Genomic DNA, 23,047 nt, shown 5'->3' on the forward strand with positions numbered 1-23,047 from the left:
ATAGAAAATGATACACAACACTTAAAATTAGTTTATGTAAATATTGGCCTGGATTAAAATGTTTTAAATTATTTTTGAACAAATTACATTTTTATTGTATTTGGTGTAGTGTAGGGATTTTTAATTAAATTTTTAAATGTTTTCTCATTGGAGGACCTGGCACACATACTCTCAGGGACGTTTCTGAAGCGCCTGCGTCCCTGGGAAACGTGGGCCTTTACGCAGGTATGTGCCTGGAGGCCTAAGACTCAAACTTTCTGTAGTTTTTGAGCCAGGAGGTAAGTTCATAGTTGTTTTGCGGATCAGAGCCATACTCCGGAGGTATGCCTCCGACCGCAAATCCAGACCCAATGTCATTCTTATCATATTAATGGAAAAATTTGACATTCCACAAATATAAAATTAGTTTCTCAGGGCCAAAACAGTTGTTCAGCAGTCAATACGCCATTAAAAACCCAGTTACATCTCTTTCAACAAGCCTTAACTTTTTTTGAGGGGTTTTAACAGCGATAACCCAGCCTAATAGGGGAGGTTTTTGTCAGGAACTACATTTCAGTGTGATTTGAATTGATTGCCAGCTCCGGGAAGTTCACAGCACAACCTGTGGAGAAGCAGGGAATAACTAACAGCAATTTTTGAATATCCGCGTTTATCTGTGCATGCGCTGACTCCAGAAGTTGCTGTCATTTTCAGAGGTGCAATGATGGGGAACGCTGACAATTTTGCCATCATTACCAGTGCAAAATCCAGGCCAATAAACAGTATGGGAAAAGTTTAGTGGAATACTACTTTAAATTAAACTGTGGGAGCAGGGCAAGGGGTGAAGGGTTCACACCAGTAAAGGATAACTTTAGAACTGATGTGAGAAAGTTTTTCTGCACACAGAGAATGGTCAACCCTTAGAATCAACTTCTGGGCAGTGGTGGAATCATTTAAGAAACAATTAAATGCAGCAATGAAGGAGTGTAGATAAGTTAAGATGAGTTGAATGGCCTTGCTCATCCGTTTGTACCTTGTAACTTTTTATTTAATTTTGCGTTGGAAAGCTGTATCTACTGCTTGCACAGTTGAGATGGCAGCAGGATGTTCTGCAGCCAATAGGTTTTGGTGTTCCTATTCTTATCTTTCATCAGTCTCATGGATTCAGGTCAAGCCTGGACAAGGAAAACTCCTGCTGATTGCCACTTATCACCCTCCCTCAGCTGATCAATCAGTACTGCTCCACATTGAACACCACTTGGAAGAAGCACTGAGGGGAGCAAGGGCACAGAATGCACTCTGAGCGGGTGACTTCAATGTCCATCACCAAGAGTGGCTCGTTAGCACCACTGCTGGCCGAGTACTGAAGGACATAGCTGCCAGACTGGGGCTGCAGCAGGTCGTGAGAGGACCAACACGAGGGAAAAACCAACTTGACCTCGTCCTCACCAATCTACCTGTCGCAGATGCATCTGTCCATGCCAGCACTGGTGACAGTGATCACCGCACAGTCCTTATGCAGATAAAGTCCTGTCTTCACACTGAAGACACTCTCCATTGTGTTGAGTGGCACTCCCATCTAGCAGCTCAAAACTGGGCATCCATGAGGCGCTGTGTGCCATCAGCAGCAGCAGAATTGTATTCCATCACAATCTGTAATGTCGTGGCCCAGCATTTCCCTCACTCTACCATTGCCATCAAGCCAGGGGACCAACCCTGGTTCAATGAGGAGTTCAGAAGAACATCAGTAGCAGCACCAGGCATACCTAAAAATGAGATACCAACCTGAGGAAGCTGCAACACAAGGCTACATGCATGCTAAACAGTGGAAGCAGCATGCTATAAAAGAAAGAAAGACTTGGATTTATATAGTGCCTTTCACGACCACCGGACGTCTCAAAGCACTTTACAGCCAAAGAAGTACTTTTGGAATGTAGTCTGTTGTAGCAAATGGAGCAAAGCGATCCCACAATCAATGGATCAGATCAAAACTCTGCAGCCCTGACACATCCATTTGTGAATAGTGGTGGAAAATTAAACAACTCCCTAAGGCGAGGAGGAGGCTCCATGTATATTCCCATCCTTAATGATGGTGGAGCCCAGCACGTAAGAGCAAAAGACAAGGCTGAAGCATTTGCAGGGCTACAGGGAAAGGGCAGGGGAGTGGGACTAGCTGAGAGTCAGCATTGGCTCTTCCATGCTGTAACCATTCTATGATTCTAAGTAATCAAATTGATGATTAAACAACTAACAGGAGGAGGAGGAGGAGGCTCCATGAACATCCCCCATCCTCAATGATGGCAGAGCCCAGCACGTGAGTGCAAAAGACAAGGTTGAAGCATTCACATCCATTTTCAGTCAGAAGTGCCAAGTGGATGATTCATATCGGCCACCTCCTGAGGTCTCCACCATCACAGAAGCCAGTCTTCAGCCAATTCGATTCATTCCACATGATTCGAAGAAACGACTGAGTGCACTGGATACAGCAAAGGCTGTGGGCCCCGACAACATCCCGGCTGTTGTGTTGTGCTAGCCGTGCCTCTAGCCAAGCTGTTCCAGTACAGCTACAACAACATTGACATCTACCCGACAATGTGGAAAACTGCACAAGTATGTCCTGTCCACAAAAAGCAGGACAAATCCAATCCAGCCAATTACCGTCCCATCAGTCGACTCTCAGTCATCAGCAAAGTGATGGAACACGTTGTCGACAGTGCTATCAAGCGGCACTTACTCACCAATAACCTGCTCACTGATGCTTAGTTTGGGTTCCTCCAGGACCAATCAGCTCCAGACCTCATAAGAATGTACGAAATAGGAGCAGGAGTAGGCCATTCGGCCTCTTATTACAGCCTTGGTGCAAACATGGACAAAAGAGATGAATTCCAGAGGTGAGGTGAGAGTGACTGCCCTTGACATCAAGGCAGCACTTGACCGAGTGTGGTATCAAGGAGCTCCAGTAAAATTGAAGTCAATGAGAATCAGGAGAAAATTATCCAATGGCTGGAGTCATAGCTAGCATAAAAGAAGATGATTGTGGTTGTTGAAGGTCAATCATCTCAGCCCCAGGATATCGCTGCAGGAGTTCCTCAGGCCCAACCATCTTCAGCTGCTTCATCAATGACCTTCCGTCCATCATAAGGTCAGAAATGGGGATGTTCACTGATGATTGCACAGTGTTCAGTTCCATTCACAAATATAGAAAATAAAGCAGTCCATGCCCGCAAGCAACAAGACCTGGATGACATTCAGGCTTGGGCTGATGAGTGGCAAGTAACATTCACGCCACACAAGTGCCAGGCAATGACCATCTCCAACAAACGAAAGTCTTAACCATCTCCCTTTGATATTCAACGGCATTACTATCGCTGAATCCCCCACCATCAACATCCTGGGGGTCACTGTTGAACAGAAACTTAACTAGACCAGCCACATAGATACTGTGGCAACAAGAACGGATCAGAGCTGGGTATTCTGTGGCGAGTGTCTCACCTCCAGACTCCCCAAAGCCTTTCCACCATCCACAAGGCACAAGTCAGGAGTGTGATGGACTACTCTCCAGATGCCTAGATGAGTGCAGCTCCAACAACACTCCAGAAGCTCGACACCATCCATGACAAAGCAGCCCGCTTGATTGGCAACCCATCCAACACCGTCAACATTCACTCCCTCCACCACCTGCACACCGTGGCTGCAGTGTGTATCATCTACAAGATGCACTGCAGCAACTCACCACGGCTTCTTTGGCAGCACCTCCCACACTCGCAACCTCTACCATCTAGAAGGACAAGGGGTAGCAGGTGCATGGGAAAACCATCACCAGCAAGTTCCCTTCCAAGTTACACACCTTCCTGATCGAAGTAGGGGCACCACAACTGGCCCAACGTCTTGTGCTTGGGAGAGGAAAAATCAATGTTCCTGCTCTTGAATGACCCCAGTGGAAAATGCATTTGTGTGGTTGCTGGGTGAGAACAGGGTCAGACTGGACTGGAACGCTTCCACGGTAAAAGAGTCTTCCAACTCGTCACTGTCCAGATACAAACATGAAGAATGCTCACTTGGGCATTCTAGCAGGGGCTGACCTGCAATCGTGATGTTGATTTCCTGCAACAATCAATAGTTTCTAAAGAAAGGCGAGGAAACTGACGAAAAGATTAGGTATTTCTTGGAGACCTTATAAATTTACTTCTTTCATTTTCTCTTGAGTTGATCACTATTATGCTGCTGTTCAGAATTTTCTGCATGTGTGATCGAGAGGATTATGTTTCTGTGAGCAGTTTTATAGCACTCTGGTGATATTAAAATCAACTGCAACTTGGATTAAGGACCATGAGTGGTTAACCCTGGAATTTATGACGAAGATTGTAATTGACCATTTTTACTCTCCATTATGTTAATTAATTCGTTCTTAATCATTGTCGCAGGCATATGTCACATATGCCATGACATACAGTTTTATTCTTCAGGAGCTACAGGACACTTCCAATATTCTGCAGCTCCTCTCCTGCCCTGGGTTCCAATGTCCCTTGGCAATATCATCCACAGACATGATGTCAGCTTCCACATGTACACCTTTGACATCCAGCTCAACCAGTCCACCACCTCTCTCAACCCCTCCACTTCTTCTGTGCTGTCAGACTGCTCGTCTGACATACAGTTTTTGAATGAGCCACAATTTATTCCAGCTAAACATTGCTTCTTTGTCCAAATGTTTGGCTAACCCTCCTAATTCCTTCCCTGGCTCATTGTCTAATTGTTTCTGTGTGCCTCTGTAAAGTACTTTGGGAGATGTTTCGACATTAAAAGCACTAGATAAAAGCAAATAGTTGTTATTGTTGCTCCTCTGTTGGGTTAGATTCTGGTGTGTTGTTGCTCCTCTCCTGCTCTGGGTCTCAATAGTGTGCTGTTCCTCTCCTGCTCTGGGCCTCAATGTTCAGCTGTTCCTCTCCTGCTCTGGGCCCCAGTGGTGTGCTGTTTCACTCCTGCTCTGGGCCCCAGTAGTCAGCTGTTCCTTCCTGATCTGTGTCCCTGTGGTGCGTTGTTCCTCTCCAGCGCTAGCAACAAAGGCCTTTTTGTGGTAACATCCTTAAGTAATATTGTGGGATCGTTCTCCAGCCTTGCATGTAGACAGACCTTCTCCTGTACTTCCTGAATAGTTTAGTAATTGGGAGAGTAAAGTCATGGAAAATGCAGCAGACAATGATGAATTCACCAACCTAGCATACTGCAAGCACTGTTCAGCTGTCGAAAGAGCTCAGTGCAAATAGTTTATTCTACGATTACCCTGGTAGATGTATGGACCTTTTTGCTTCTGCGTTCAGCATCTGATGATGGGTCTTTCAGTGGTATCATTAGTCTGGGTCTTCTAGAAGCCTTCCTTCATGACTGACTTCTCCATAACATAATCGAGGCACAGAGGATTATCTAAATCTAAAAGCTTAGAGTCCACATATATACCATTAATGAACCTTTGGAAATTGGAGAATGCAGCATAGAAACATTGAAAATAGGTGCAGGAGTAGGCCATTTGGCCCTTCGAGCCGAGAAACATAGAAACATAGAAAATAGGTGCAGGAGTAGGCCATTCGGCCCTTCGAGCCTGCACCGCCATTCAATGAGTTCATGGCTGAACATGCAACTTCAGTACCCCATTCCTGCTTTCTCACCATACCCCTTGATCCCCTTAGTAGTAAGGACTACATCGAACTCTTTTTTAAATATATTTAGTGAATTGGCCTCAACAACTTTCTGTGGTAAAGAATTCCACAGGTTCACCACTCTCTGGGTGAAGAAGTTCCTCCTCATCTCGGTCCTAAATGGCTTACCCCTTATCCTTAGACTGTGACCCCTGGTTCTGGACTTCCCCAACATTGGGAACATTCTTCCTGCATCTAACCTGTCTAAACCCATCAGAATTTTAAACGTTTCTATGAGGTCCCCTCTCATTCTTCTGAACTCCAGTGAATACAAGCCCAGTTGATCCAGTCTTTCTTGATAGGTCAGTCCCGCCATCCCGGGAATCAGTCTGGTGAACCTTCGCTGCACTCCCTCAATAGCAAGAATGTCCTTCCTCAGGTTAGGAGACCAAAACTGTACACAATACTCCAGGTGTGGCCTCACCAATGCCCTGTACAGCTGTAGCAACACCTCCCTGCCCCTGTACTCAAACCCCTCGCTATGAAGGCCAACATGCCATTTGCTTTCTTCACCGCCTGCTGTACCTGCATGCCAACCTTCAATGACTGATGTACCATGATACCCAGGTCTCGTTGCACCTCCCCTTTTCTTAATCTGTCACCATTCAGATAATAGTCTGTCTCTCTGTTTTTACCACCAAAGTGGATAGACTCACATTTATCCACATTATACTTCATCTGCCATGCATTTACCCACTCACCTAACCTATCCAAGTCGCTCTGCAGCCTCATAGCATCCTCCTCGCAGCTCACACTGCCACCTAACTTAGTGTCATCCGCAAATTTGGAGATGCTACATTTAATCCCCTCGTCTAAATCATTAATGTACAGTGTAAACAGCTGGGGCCCCAGCACAGAACCTTGCGGTACCCCACTAGTCACCGCCTGCCATTCTGAAAAGTACCCATTTACTCCTACTCTTTGCTTCCTGTCTGACAACCAGTTCTCAATCCATGTCAGCACACTACCCCCAATCCCATGTGCTTTAACTTTGCACATTAATCTCTTGTGTGGGACCTTGTCGAAAGCCTGCTGAAAGTCCAAATATACCACATCAACTGGTTCTCCTTTGACCACTCTACTGGAAACATCCTCAAAAAATTCTAGAAGGTTTGTCAAGCATGATTTCCCTTTCACAAATCCATGCTGACTTGGACCTATCATGTCACCATTTTCCAAATGCACTGCTATGACATCCTTAATAATTGATTCCATCATTTTACCCACTACTGAGGTCAGGCTGACTGGTCTATAATTCCCTGTTTTCTCTCTCCCTCCTTTTTTAAAAAGTGGGGTTACATTGGCTACCCTCCACTCGATAGGAACTGATCCAGAGTCAATGGAATGTTGGAAAATGACTGTCAATGCATCCGCTATTTCCAAGACCATCTCCTTAAGTACTCTGGGATGCGGTCCATCAGGCCCTGGGGATTTATCGGCCTTCAATCCCATCAATTTCCCCAACACAATTTCCTGACTAATAAGGATTTCCCTCAGTTCCTCCTCCTTACTAGACCCTCTGACCCCTCTTATATCCGGAAGGTTGTTAGTGTCCTCCTTAGTGAATACCGAACCAAAGTACTTGTTCAATTGGTCCGCCATTTCTTTGTTCCCCATTATGACTTCCCCTGATTCTGACTGCAGGGGACCTACGTTTGTCTTTACTATCCTTTTTCTCTTCACATATCTATAGAAACTTTTGCAATCCGTCTTAATGTTCCCTGCAAGCTTCTTCTCGTACTCCATTTTCCCTGCCCTAATCAAACCCTTTGTCCTCCTCTGCTGAGTTCTAAATTTCTCCCAGTCTCCGGGTTCACTGCTATTTCTGGCCAATTTGTATGCCACTTCCTTGGCTTTAATACTATCCCTGATTTCCCTTGATAGCCACGGTTGATCCACCTTCCCTTTTTTATTTTTACGCCAGACAGGGATGTACAATTGTTGTAGTTCATCCATGCAGTCTCTAAATGTCTGCCATTGCCCATCCACAGTCAACCCCTTAAGTATCATTCGCCAATCAATCCGAGCTAATTCACGCCTCATACCTTCAAAGTTACCCTTTTTTACGCTCTGGACCATGGTCTCTGAATTAACTGTTTCATTCTCCATCCTAATGCAGAATTCCACCGTATTATGGTCACTCTTCCCCAAGGGGCCTCGCACAACGGTATTGCTAATTAATCTTCTCTCATTACACAACACCCAGTCTAAGATGGCCTCCCCCCTAGTTGGTTCCTCGACATATTGGTCTAGAAAACCATCCCTTATGCACTCCAGGAAATCCTCCTCCACCGTATTGCTTCCAGTTTGATTAGCCCAATCTATGTGCATATTAAAGTCACCCATTATAACTGCTGCACCCTTATTGCATGCACCCCTAATTTCCTGTTTGATGCCCTCCCCAACATTACTACTACTGTTTGGAGGTCTGTACACAACTCCCACAAACGTTTTTTGCCCTTTGGTGTTCTGCAGTTCTACCCATATAGATTCCACATCATCCAAGCTAATGTCCATTCTAACTATTGCATTAATCTCTTCTTTAACCAGCAATGCTACCCCACCTCCTTTTCCTTTTATTCTATCCTTCCTGGATGTTGAGTTCCCAGCCCTGAACTTCCAGGAGCAACGTCTCCGTAATCCCAATCACATCATATTTGTTAACATCTATTTGCACAGTTAATTCATCCACCTTATTACGGATACTCCTTGCATTAAGACACAAAGCCTTCAGGCTTGTTTTTTTAACACCCTTTTTCCTTTTAGAATTTTGCTGTCCAGTGGCCCTTTTTGTTTTTTGTCTTGGGTTTCTCTGCCCTCCACTTTTCCTCATCTCCTTTCTTTCTTTTGCTTTTGTCTCCTTTTTGTTTCCCTCTGTCTCCCTGCATTGATTCCCATCCCCCTGCCATATAGCCTGCACCATCATTCAATAAGATCATGGCTGATCATTCACCTCAGTACCCCTTTCCTGTTTTTTCTCCATAGCCCTTGATCCCTTTAGCCACAAGGGCCTTACCTAACTCCCCCTTGAATATATCCAGTGAACTGGCATCAACAACTCTCTGTGGTAGGGAATTCCACAGGTTAACAACTCTCTGAGTGAAGAAGTTTCTCCTCATCTCAGTCCTAAATAGGTTACCCCTTATCCTTAGATTATGTCCCCTGGTTCTGGACTTCCCCAACATCGGGAACATTCTTCCTGCATCTAATCTGTCCAGTCCCGTCAGAATTTTATATGTTTCTATGAGATCCCCCATCATCCTTCTAAACTCCAGTGAATACAGGCCCAGTCGATCCAGTCTCTCCTCATATGTCAGTCCTGCCATCCCGAGAATCAGTCTGGTGAACCTTCGCTCCACTCCCTCAATAGCAAGAACGTCCTTCCTCAGATTCGGAGACCAAAAGTGCACACAATATTCCAGGTGAGGCCTCACTAAGGCCCTGTACAACTGCAGTAAGACCTCCCTGCTCCTATACTCAAATCCCCTAGCTATGAAGGCCAACATACCATTTGCCTTCTTCACCGCCTGCTGAATCTGCATGCAAACTTTCAATGACTGATGTACATTGACAACCAGGTCTCGCTGCACCTCCCCTTTTCCTAATCTGCTGCCATTCAGATAATATTCTGCCTTCGTATTTTTGCCACCAAAGTGGATAATCTCACATTTGTCCACATTATACTGCATCTGCCACGCGTTTGCCCACTCAACTAACCTGTCCAAGTCACCCTGCAGCCTTTTAGCGTCCTACTCACAGCTCACATTCCCACCCAGCTTAGTGTCATCTGCAAACTTGGAGATATTACACTCAATTCCCTCATCCAAATCATTAATGTATATTGTAAATAGCTGAGGTCCCAGCACTGAGCCCTGCGGTACCCCACTAGTCACTGCCTGCCATTCTGAAAAGACCCCTTTTTCCCGACTCTCTGCTTCCTGTCTGCCAACCAGTTCTCTATCCACATCAGTACATTACCCCCAATACCATGTGCTTTAATTTTGCACACCAATCTCTTATGTGGGACCTTGTCAAAAGCCTTTTGAAAGTCCAAATACACCACATCCACTGGTTCTCCCTTGTCCACTCTACCAGTTACATCCTCAAAAAATTCTAGAAGATTTGTAATGCAGGATTTCCCTTTCATAAATCCATGCTGACTTGGGCCGATCCCATCACTGCTTTCCAAATGTGCTGCTATTTCATCTTTAATAATTGATTCCAACAATTTCCTCACTACTGATGTCAGGCTAACCGGTCTATAATTACCCGTTTTCTCTCTCCCTCCTTTCTTTAAAAGTGGTGTTACATTAGCTACCCTCCAGTCAATAGGAACTGATCCAGAGTTGATAGACTGTTGGAAAATAATCACCAATGCATCCACTATTTCTAGGGTTACTTCCTTAAGTACTCTGGGATGCAGACTATCAGGCCCCGGGGATTAATTGGCCTTCAATCCCATCAATTTCCCTAACATCATTTCCCGCCTAATAAGGATTTCCTTCAGTTCATTCTTCTCACTAGACCCTCGGTCCCCTAGTATTTCCAAAAGGTTATTTGTGTCTTCCTTCGTGAAGACAGAACCAAAGTACTTGTTTAACTGGTCCGCCATTTCTTTGTTCCCCATTATAAATTCACCTGAATCTGACTGCAAGGGACCTACATTTGTTTTCACTAATCTTTTACTTTACACATATCAGTTTTTATGTTCCCAGCAAGCTTCCTCTCATACTCTATTTTCCCCCTCCTAATTAAACCCTTTGTCCTCTTCTGCTGTATTACAAAATTCTCCCAGTCCTCAGGTTTGCTGCTTTTACTGGCCAATTTTCTGCCTCTTCCTTGGATTTAACACTATCCTTAATTTCCCTTATTAGCCATGGTTGAGCCACCTTCCCCGTTTTATTTTTACTCCAGACAGCGTTGTACAATTGTTGAAGTTCATCCATGTGATCTTGAAATGTTTGCCATTGCCTATCCACCGTCAACCCTTTAAGTATTACTCGCCAGTCTATTCTAGCCAATTCACGTCTCATACCATCAAAGTTACCTTTCCTTAAGTTCAGGACTCTAATCTCTGAATTAACTGTGTCACTCTCCATTTTAATAAAGAATTCTACCAAATTATGGTCACTCTTCCCCAAGGGGTCTTGCACAAAAAGATTGCTAATTAGTCCTTTCTCATTACACATCACCCAGTCTAGGATGGCCAGCCCTCCAGTTGGTTCCTCGACATATTGGTCGAGAAAACCATCCCTAATACACTTCCAGAAATCCTCCTCCACTGCATTGCTACCAGTTTGGTTAGCCCAATCAATAAGTAGATTAAAGTCGCCCATGATAACTGCTGTACCTTTATTGCACGCATCCATAATTTCTTGTTTGATGCTGTCCCCAACCTCACTACTACTGTTTGGTGGTCTGTACACAACTCCCACTCCTGTTTTCTGCCCTTTGGTATTCCGTAACTCCACCCATACTGATTCCACATCATCCAAGCCAATGTCCTTCCTTACTATTGCATTAATTTCCTCTTTAACCAGCAACGCCAGCCCACCTCCTTTTCCTTTCTGTCTATCCTTCCTAAATGTTGAATACCCTTGGATGTTGTGTTCCCAGCCTTGATCACCCTGGAGCCATGTCTCCGTGATGCCAATTACATCATATCTGTTAACTGCTATCTGCGCAGTTAATTTGTCCACTTTATTCCAAATACTCCTCGCATTGAGGCACAGACCCCTCAGGCTTGTCTTTTTAACACACTTTGCCCCTTTAGAATGTTGCTGTAATTTGGCCCTTTTTGTTTTTTGCCTTGGGTGTCTCTGCCCTCCACTTTTACTTTTCTTCTTTCTATCTTTTGCTTCTGTCCCCATTCTACTGCCCTCCATCTCCCTGCATAGGTTCCCATCCCCCTGCCATATTAGTTTAACTCCTCCCCAACAGCACTAGCAAACACTCCTCCTCGGACATTGGTTCCGGTCCTGTCCAGGTGTAGACCATCCTGTTTGTACTGGTTCCACCTCACCCAGAACCGGTTCCAATGTCCCAGGAATTTGAATCCCTCCCTTCTGCACCACTCCTCAAGCCACATATTCATCTGAGCTATCTTGCGATTCCTACTCTGACTAGCATGTGGCACTGTTAGCAATCCTGAGATTATTACTTTTGAGGTCCTACTTTTGAATTTAGCTCCTAGCTCCCTAAATTTGTCTTGTAGGACCTCATCCCATTTTTTACCTCTATCGTTGATACCTACCGGTATATGCAAAACGACAACTGGCTGTTCACCCTCCCTCTTCAAAATGTCCTGCACCCGCTCCGAGACATCCTTGACCCTTGCACCAGGGAGGCAACATACCATCCTGGAGTCTTAATTGCGGCCACAGAAACGTCGATCTATTCCCCTTATAATCGAATCCCCTATCACTCTAGATCTCCCACTCTTTTCCCTTTGCTCCTGTGCAGCAGAGCCACCCACGGTGCCATGAACTTGGCTGCTGCTGCTCTCCTCTGATGAGTCATCCCCCTCAACAGTACCCAAAGCGGTGTATCTGTTTTGCAGGGGGATGACCGCAGGGGACCCCTGCACTACCTTCCTTCCACTGCTCTTCCTGTTGGTCACCCATCCCTTATCTGGCTGTGTAGCCTTTACCTGCGGTGTGACCAACAGTAAGAATTTAAGTGCCCTCTCATTCTGCTGTGACTTTTCCATGGAGAAAGTGATCAAGGTGCTTGCCCTGTTGAACAAAGCATCCGTGATCTCCTTTAATCATTTGCTGACCGCAACTTAATTGATCTTGCAGATATTGGCTGAGAAAGTGGACTTACGCCCAGTGGCTGGACCACGAAGCGACTGCTTTGCGCCCCGATCCCTGGCCGTTGGAGTCGCAATCAAAGCTGGGCCTTGGGCCCTTTTTAGTCATCATCATAGGCAGTCCCTCAAACGAGGATGACTTGTTTCCACATGAGTTCACAGGTGTTTCACTGAAGGACCTGATGTTCCTTCCAGTCCTGAACTCCAGTTGAAGGGGTGGAAGATGCCTGTCTGTGGATTTTTTTTAACGTGTGGTGACCGTTGCACACCAGCCACCACACGGGCTTGATAGAGCCAGGTTTTGGTCCAGTGGCAAGGGTTAACCAGTACGACTGGAGACCTGCTCTGCTGCACGGACCTAGTGCGCACACATATCGCAGTGTGGGCTGGGCCGTGCTGCCCATGGGCCCTCGGCTCTTCTGAGCCCCGTACCCTCATTTACCACACCCCCGCCACCGTCTCTCACCACTCTTCTGCCAAACATTCACCGCACCTCCGCTGCTGTCTCACACTGCTCCTCCACCACGATCTCTCGCCGCTCCTCCACCACAATCTCTCGCCGCTCATCTGCCCCAACCTTCCCACTCCTCTGTACCTGGGCCCCGCCAATGTTACTGTCCATGCTCCAAAACGACGACCTTTTTAGTATTAAACAGGTGAGTTGCGGACGACAATATGTTGTCCCGATACAGCTCTCCAGACAGGGCTTGACCAATTCCGACCGTGTCCCTAGAGAGAGAGGCAAAGCGGAGGAGGGGTGCCGAGCTAGCAGATGCCAGGGGAATTTTTACGGAGCACACCTGCTCCTCCCGACTTCACAGAAGTGTTAGAATTAAATTGTTTTCTGGCCAGTTTAATTCTGTGATTCATTTTTTTTTTAACTTCCCACAGATGTTAAAATCCCTTCTACATCTTTTGTATGAATCAAAACATAACCAAGCATTGTGTGTTCTTCTTTTGGACAGTATTAGAATTCTTTGTATTTTGAGTTTGACTAATGAAATCACATGTCTAAAACTTTTAAAAACTAGAATGGGCTTTTATTTTATTAGATTTGTGCTCCTTCCAATTGCTGTTATGGAAATGAGGTCAGGTTTAAGGAGTGCTGGATCCCACAATAACTGTATTTCTATGCTAATCAGTGTGTAAGCTAATCAATATTGATACATAATATTATGCAGTTTGTTTTGTCATTTCAAATGGAATCTTAGTTCTGCATGTTAAAAACAACCTGATTACTTTATATACAGATAGCAACTGGCCTACAGAATAATTATAATCATAAAATCAAATTTCCCATTTCCAAACAAGATTCTTATGCAGTCTTACGCAGTCCCATTTCTGTTGACTTAGTATTTCAGTGGGATTCTACACAATCCTTTCACCTCCCTGCCCCATCCCAACCCCCCCACTCCAGGAGTTTAGCTTGAACACAATCCAAACTGCCGCCAGGACTAAAGTAGGGTAACCATATTTTCTAAATTGAATCCACGGACACACAGGGTTGGAGCACAGCAAAGTAGACAGGTTACGATTAAAGAAAATGGGCATAACGAGTTTGTTGCTTCTGCTAGTGGAATACACACAGAGACAGTGCCATTTTCACTTTACACCAAATCTCGAATCTTGCATGTGTTCTGGCAGTAGTGCTGTACCATTTATACTTGTCCCTGAACACCCTAACTTTTAATTTGTCAATTTTATATCAGTTCCAAACAGACTGATATTTTCCATTTATGATGTGAAGCACCTTCTGTGTCAGAAGATTTCAGAAACCTCTTCCCGGTGGGAGAATTTAGAGCTTGTGTTTTTGGTTAAAAAAAATCCACCATGCACCATACTAATCTGAGGTAAAGTAAATCCACTTACGCACCAGCTCTCACTCCGCCCTCCTGCCAGTCAATATTGGCCAAAGGACGGGGTCAGGTGTTTCAATCCGGCTTAGTGCGGCCCGTGCTATCGATGGGGCCTTTTTTCCGCTGCGTTTATTGTGGGAAGACGAGGCCGCCATCATCTCCTCCATTCAACTGGCTCCTGGAATCCATTTCTGAGCTCAAACTGGATGGGAACAGCCAAGAATCTCTCCCCCGACCCCCGGGGTTTTAAAAAAAACACTTTATACAGGGACGAGTTTTCTGAACCGGGGACTCTTCCAGCAACATGGTTTGCCTGGGGACGCAACTACTCTGGAGACTGTCCCCAGTAAATGGGGACATATGGTCCAGCCTATTGTATGAATCCTAATCAAGATCAGTTTAAGCAGTCTAGATACAGTTCCTGTCTTCCACGATGCATTCAGATTTTTGTTGGATCAGTCTAAAGGAAAGGCCACTTGCTGTGCCAGGTTAAAGTGCCTAATCGCACCAAATGCACAAACCAGAAAATATATAATTTTTTCAATACCCTCAACTGGCAAAAGGCCACCTGGATACCCAGTTCTTTAGGGATAAAAGCTCATAATTAAAATCTTTGTAATAATAAAATATAATATAAATTATCAATAGTGCACCAGCTTTGGCCTGGCACTATCAAAAACATCTAAAAATGTTATTGCTGGCACTTGCCACACTGTATTAACAGGAATTTGCCTGTCCCTACTCCTCACTCATGACACATTGCAGAAATTCTGCAATGCCATTAAAGAGGATTAAAATATAACACTTTGTTTATGCCTGGTAAATAACATTAATGCTGCAGAATGCCCCATTAAAATTATTCAATTGGCGTGGAGATAGTATTTTTTATCAAATCAATATTTGTGATAAAAGCATAACATTTGACTATAACCAAAGTTTAGATTAGACCAATTGCTAGCAAGTATAACCAGTTTAGGCCTGTTATACCAACTGCATATGTTCTTAAGATAAACAATATCTGACTGTTTAAGGCAATAACACAGCCCAAGAACGTGATGAACTGTATGTACATGAACTGTAAACTGCCCAAGTTTTGCTCTCTTGTATAATATAATTAAAACTATTGACTGTGTTACTTCCTTGTACTATACTACCAGACATCATTTATTTTCCAGATCATGTTTGTTGAGGGAATTCTCTGCTATTTGAGAGTGCTGCCCGAAGATCTTTCACACATGTGATAGCAAAACATTAGGCAGGCAATTCTGTGGCATGTAAGAGGCATGTAATGATGTCTTCTGCGTCTCTACCCAGTGGCTTCTTTATTTCTGCTTCACAGAACACCGCAGTCTCAATGCAGTGTCTTGAGAACTGGTTCAATCCAGTTGTGTGCTGAACTAATTCATGTGGTGACTTCTTGAACTCCAGAAGCTGCACAAAACGTAATGATCCCAGGTGTTTGTTGACTCTAATCTGAGTATTATGCAAATATTGTTACAGGGTGGAAGAGCCTATCCCCACATTGTCAAACAGCAGCAACATATACATTCCATACCCGAGGCTTTAGAAGAAGATAATGGTGTAACGAATTAATGACAAATTAGCATTAGGTTGGAAAGCAGAAAGTTCTGATAAATGGACAAGACTGATCTATGAACAGTTCCTGGGTCTGTTCTGGGCTTACTGCTATTTACACTCTTCATATATAACAGAGGTCTGTACTTGTAGTATATATAAAAAATTATTAATGACATTAAGTGACTGGTGTAGGGAAGACGAATAATATTTAAATGAATGCATATAAACAAAATAGAAGAGCAAAGTAATGCTTAATGGATTTTAATGTGGAAAAATGCATTTTTATTCACATTAGAACAGGAACCTGATGAACAATAAACAAGTCCTAGTTTAAGGTAAATCTGGGATTGAGACACCACTAAATACTCCTGGAGGGTTGTCCCACTGAAACAGACTTTTAATAAAATCAATAAAACTAACCACAATTTCAAAATTACATCCAAACAATAAAATCAGAAGGAGCCAAAACAAGGGTGCTATGTGTTGCCCATTGCTCACTAAAAGCACAAAGAGCGATAGCTCTTGGATTGCAGGGTTAGACAAAACTCAACCCGATTAGGATGTATCACCAAGGGTCCCATTTTGGACAGTGCAGTGGAATTGTGATATTAAACTCAAATACACAGACAGCAGAGAGAAGGAGCCCCTTTTTATGATTGGCCATTGGGAATTGTGCAATTGGACTAAACCCAACCTCATTGATGTAAATTTTGTCCATTTAAAGAAAGACTTGCATTTATATAGCGCCTTTCACAAACTCAGGGCACCCCAAAGCACTTTACAGCCAATGAAGTACTTTTGAAGTGTTGTCACTGTTGTAATGTAAGCAACACAGCAGCCAATTTATGCACAGCAAGCTCCCACAAGCATAAATGTGATAATGACCAGATAATCTGTTTTAATGATGGTGATTGAGGGATAAATATTGGTCAGAACATCAGGGATAACTCCCCTGCTCTTCTTCGAAATAGTGACATGGAATATTTTACATCCATCTGAGAGCACAGACAGGTCCTCGGTTTAATGTCTCACCCGAAAGATGGCAACACTAATAAAGTTTCAGGCAGGTGTGGCCCACTTGAACTGATTTTAAACTAAAGCACAATGATGGGCCCTATTTTAAAGTAGGCTGATGAGAATCATGGTATTCTGTTAGCTGAACATACTGGGAATAATCAACTTTTAGTTTTTGTTTAAGAATAAATAACTAACATAAAATTATATTAACCCAGTAATGTTGGCAATAATCACCAGAAAAGTTCCATGCAATGTCCACAAGTCATGGATGGCATTTTTTCTTGTGTTCTCAGGATGTGGGAAACACTGGCAAGGTCACATTTATTGTCCTTCCTGAGTTACCCTGATAAGGTGACAGTGGGTGATAGAGAATTCAAACTGGCTGTGAAAATTCACAGACCCCAAGTCAAAGCTGCTACGTGCAACTCAGCATGTTGCATTAAGTCATCAATCAACTTGACATTTTAGGACCTTTGGGTAGCGAGCAAATTAAAGGTTAACAGACTATCAAATGAGCCAATAAGGTCAAAGAAGGCGAGTTCTTTTCTGTAAATTGAACCAGGTATAAGTACAGCCATTTTGGCCATTTGGTCTCAGAAGGACAAAGGCCTGGCTTAAAGCCAAGAGCTTGTTGCTGCTGCCAGAATAAAGTTACATTAAAAATACAATCGGAGTTCGTATTTCATTGGAAATTAAGAAATCTAACAATTTTGGCATCACGAACACGATCGCTGAGGGAAGAAACTGAATTTTGGACATCGGACCTACATACTGAGGTAAGGACTCCTCTTTATAAAAGTCCTCGGTCAAAAGTCTAAATTCGCCTCTCCTTCTATGCGATTCCGAAAGCCTCCGGTTTGCAAACCCTCCGGTTGATAGTCGGCTCGAGGTCCCATAGACGTCTAACTTCGGCGGTGTGTTAGTTAATTAATCACCGACCCACTGATCGGCTGGAAAGCCTACTACTCAAGCTCCCAGTAAAGAAATTAATATTATGGCAGCAGAAGATAAGAGCAAAGAATTGCCTACAACTGTAAAAGGTGGGCGGGCACCACCTGAGGTTTCGATAGATGAAATCCTCCAACAGTTGAAAGAATACATAGAGCAACAATTCAACTTATCTAAAACCTGTATTAAGATCGAACAAAAGTACGGAACCTCCAAAGGACAATGGTCCTTGGACGAGATTAAAAGGGTCTGGGGAAAAACGACCGGTATGAAAAATAAAGAGCGAACCAGATGGCCCCTAGCCGTTATGGGACAGATCCGAAAGCGGAATGAAATTATAATGCGTTCCCAACATGATCGAGAACTGACCAGTACAAAGGATCAATTGCAAGCTGTTTGTGCACAGCTGCGACAGAAAAGACTTGAACTTGAAAAGTCGGAAGCGGAAGTTAAAGATCTTAAAGGTGAAATTAAAGAATGGAAAAAATCATTAGGTCAAGAGACAGTAATAGGAAAAGGAAAATGTATCGGTCAATTCCCAAGGTACCCATGTTTGGATAAATTAAAAGCGCAAACCCGAAGACACGACCGAGGAATAGATACGGATTCTGAGTCCTCCGACGATACAGGGTCGGAGGATGAAGAATTAGGGGTGCGCTTTGCCCCATTTAAAAAAAGACGAGTTGTAGTCAAATCAGAAGAGACTGCGGATGAGGGCAGAATCAAAAAAACGAGGAAAATTGTGTATGCAGAATACTTATTTCATGATCCGGCAGACCCAGAGAAAATTGATAAATGGTCCAAGGAGTTGCCCAATCCAAAGGGGGAGTGAAAACATGGGACCAATTGGACCGCTTAAGAAATATATACCAACTTCATCCCTGGGACGGAGTGCAAATTTTGACCATAATGGTGCCAAAAACACAAGGAAGAAAATTGCACGACAAGGTAGAAGAAGCTTTGGGGCAGGATGAGCAAGAATTAGACGCAGGGTGGGAGGCGATTAAACACTGGCTGCAAGCTTTCAGTCCAGCTAAGACAGACTGGGGAAAAATTGCAGCCTGCCAACAGAAAGGAACAGAGGAGGTCCTGGAGTATGACGAGCGGTTTAGATGCACGTGGCTAGAATATTCGGGTATGAATAATACGGATGAGGAAATGGATGAACAAGTGTTTGGACCCCTGAAAGCAGCTTTCGTGGCTGGTCTAAAGCCAGAACTGTCCAAAATGCTTAGGGTAGTGTTACCGGACTGGGAAGGTAGAGGAACTACCTTTGCAGCATTGGTGGATCAATGTAACCAATTAGATCGGGATATGGGAGCTAAAGTCCGAGCCCTGCAGGCTGTGGGATGGAAATCCCAGGATTCCGATAAACAGTCATTAGGAAAATTACCCGGAAAATATCATTATTGTGGGAAAGAAGGTCACTGGGCCAAGACGTGCAGGGCAAAACAGCAAGGTCGTGGCTGGGGAAGAGGACGCAGCCAGGGATACAATTCAGCCAACAAACCAGGCTTGTCACAAGATAACGACCTCATAGAAGCATTTAAGCGACTGACAATACAACAACAGAAGGAGTTACTTGGGATAGCAAAAAACGATGAGAGCCCACCCTGGTCCACCTCCTCACACTAATACAACAAAGGGGAGATGGGCTATATATAACTGTGACGGTGGGCGATAAGGATGTGGACTGTCTTTTAGACACAGGGGCGGAATTAACATGCTTACCCCTACAAAATGGAGACTTTTTGCCGTTGGATGGTAGGGCACGTACAGCCTATGGAGTTGGGGGCCATAAAATGGAAATTAAAAGGACAACACCGGTACTTATAGGGCTGGGTCCACATGAACTAACCACGCCGGTCTGGATAGGCCCAGTAGATCAACCCCTTTTGGGAATGGACGTTCTAATCCAAGTAGATTCATCGTTGCATTTTGAAGATGGTCGGATGACATGGTCAATTAGAACTTTGAAGAAAGAAGAATTGAAGGAACACCCGATATGGGCTAAAGATAAGAATGATTGTGGCCTACTCCAGATGGAACCTGCGTCATTTACTGGGACCAAGCCTACGTGCACTAAACAGTATCCCATCAGTCCAACTGCCATCGCGGGAATCTTACCGGTTATTCAGCAATTGGAGAAACAAGGGGTGCATAGCTCCTCCAATAGCCCCGTGTGGCCGGTACAGAAATCTAATGAGACTTGGCATTTGACTGTCGATTATAGGAAAGCTGACCAGTGTATTGATCAAAAAGCTCCTTTGGTCGCAGATCCATTCACCATTTCTAATGCCCTTAAACCGGAACATAAATATTTCTCGGTTATAGATATGGCCAACGGATTTTGGTCGGTGCCTCTGGCACCGGAGGTTCGACAGTGGTTTGCTTTCACGGTCCAAGGACAACAGTATACTTGGACCCGGTTACCGCAGGGTTTCCACAACAGCCCTATGGTATTCCACATGGCTTTACAAAGCCATTTGCGAGAATTACCTCCCCTGTCATCCACAGTCATCCAATATGTAGACGATATCCTGCTAGCTTCAAACACGGAAGAACAGCATGAACAAGATTTACAAGCTTTGCTGGACCACCTTTGGCTGAAAGGACATAAAGCCAGCATTGACAAAGCACAAATATCCCAAGAAGAGGTTGTATACCTGGGACAAAAGATTTCACAAAGAAAGAGAGAACTTACCCAGGATAGAACTGCAGCCATTCGGGCTGCTAAAAAACCCACCACTATTCAGGAACTCAGGTCTTTTTTGGGATTGTGTAACTTTAACAGAAATTGGATTGACTCCTTCACACAGCTTGCTCAGCCATTGAATGATATTTTAAAGGGGAAACAAGCCTCTAAAGAAGCCATCACCCTCACGAAGGAACAGCAAGAGGCCTTCCTGAGTTTGAAAAAGGCTTTGTGTTCAGCACCGGCTCTGGGAATCCCCGACAGTGGTAAGCCATTTACCCTGTTTGTCCATGAGAAAGAAGGGTATATGACAGCTATACTGACACAGAACATGGGGATCGGCAAAGACCTATTGGCTATTATTCGGCAAAACTGGATTCGGTAGCCCTCGGATGGTTAAGTTGCCTAAGGGCCATGGAAGCTACATATCGAATGGTAATGATCACTGCAGGTCTAGTCCTCGACCAAAAGCTGATTGTCAAGTGTCCCCACACCGTATACGCTTTGCTGTCTATGAATAGAATGTCTCAGGTGATGGCAGCTGGATGGACCCGCTGGACAACAGTTTGGAAGCTCCTAATCTCAATATCGTCCAGGCCAGCCCGGTTAATCCCGCAACTATGCTCCCGATGTCAGAATCGAGGGAGAAAGAGGGGGGAGAATGTGAAGAGCATGACTGCGTGGAGATTTTAAAAGAAACAGAAGAAGCAGCCTTAGCAGCAGAGGAGCCTCTGCACAACCCAGACCTCATCCTGTTTACAATGGTACCAGAAAAGCAGGATGGGCAGTTACAACCTTATATGAGGTAGTGGCAAAAGGATGTTTACCCTCAGGAACGTCAGCACAACAGGCCGAGTTACGGGCCCTGTCAGAAGCACGTCGAATAGCAACTAATGTCTACACAGATTCGCGTTATGCTTTTGGAGTCGCTCACGACTTTGGTCTGTTATGGCGGAAAAGGGGATTCCTCCCTGCTGCTGGTACACCTATCCGAAATGGAAAAGAAGTCCGAGACTTACTAGAGGCCATACAATTACCTCAGGAAGTGTTCATCCTGAAGTGTAAGGCCCATACCAAGGAAAATACCACAGAAGCACAGGGAAATGCCCTAGCCGACCAGGCAGCTAAAGATGCTGCCTCACAGGGCGTTCCTCCAGAAGAACCAACACAGATGTGCAGATTGAAAGCTCTCAGGACTCTGACACGAGACCTTCAAACAATGCAAGGCGAGTGCTCCCGAGAAGAAAAATGGACATGTATTGAGGCAGGAATGAAGCTATGTGAAGATGGTGTCTGGAGACAAAGAGTTACCGACAAGCCAGTCGCAAGCCACAAGCGCTTATGCTTTTTTTAGCCCAACAGATCCACTCGTGGGGACACTTGGCCTCTCAACAGATGACAGCACGGTTACAGAAAAGCTGGTGGGGTCGGGGATTTAAAAAACATGCGCAGCTAGTAGCAGAGCGCTGTGTGGTCTGCCAGAAAAATAATTCTAGACCCATCACGGTAATGCCCCAACTGAGGCCCCCTGCCCCTGTCGGACCATTCCAGCATCTGCAGGTTGATTATATATTTCTTCCTTCATGCCAAGGATACACTAACATTCTTGTCATGGTCGACAGATTCTCTAGATGGATAGAAGCTGTCCCAACTAAAAGAGCCACAGCCAATCACACTGCAAAGGTCTTGTGTAAGGATTACATTCCCCGATGGGGAGTCCCGAGTAGCATTGACTCAGATCAGGAAACACACTTCACAGGTGCTGTCTGCCAAGAAGTCTGTAGGTTAGAAACATAGAAAATAGGTGCAGGAGTAGGCCATTCAGCCCTTCGAGCCTGCACTGGTTACTGAACATTACGTGGGATTTACACTGTCCTTATCATCCACAATCATCCACAATCATCAGGACAAGTAGAGCGAATGAATCGAACTCTGAAACAACGGCTTGCCAAATATCACCAAAAAGGAACACCATGGCCCCAGGCACTACCAATAGTGCTATGTAGTATTAGGGCAACCCCGAACAGAACTACAGGTCTAAGCCCATTTGAAATTATAACAGGAAGACCCATGTCGCTGCCAGGAACTATCGATTTACGGAAAGCTGATGTTCATTTAATGAGTGACACTTTGTTATCATACTGTCAGAACCTAACCAATGCTATTAGTTCTGTTTCCCGACAGGTATCAGCAGCTTGGGTAATCCACCCGAAGGAGGACACGACATCATCCCGGGAGTCTGGGTGTATGTGAAAAAGTTGCATAAAGAACTTTTGGGTACCAAGTAGGAGGGACCTTATCAAGTGTTATTGACCACCCAGGCAGCTGTTAAAGTCCAAGGAAAGAAAGCCTGGATCCACGCTTCACACGTTAAATGAGCACCCGTAACTCAAGCTGAAATCTAATAAGGACAATTACTTTTTGCCAAAATGTATAAATTTACTGTATTACTGATTGTAGGTATTCT

Source organism: Pristiophorus japonicus, chromosome 17 (genome assembly GCF_044704955.1).
Source record: "Pristiophorus japonicus isolate sPriJap1 chromosome 17, sPriJap1.hap1, whole genome shotgun sequence".
Classification (NCBI taxonomy): domain Eukaryota; kingdom Metazoa; phylum Chordata; class Chondrichthyes; family Pristiophoridae; genus Pristiophorus; species Pristiophorus japonicus.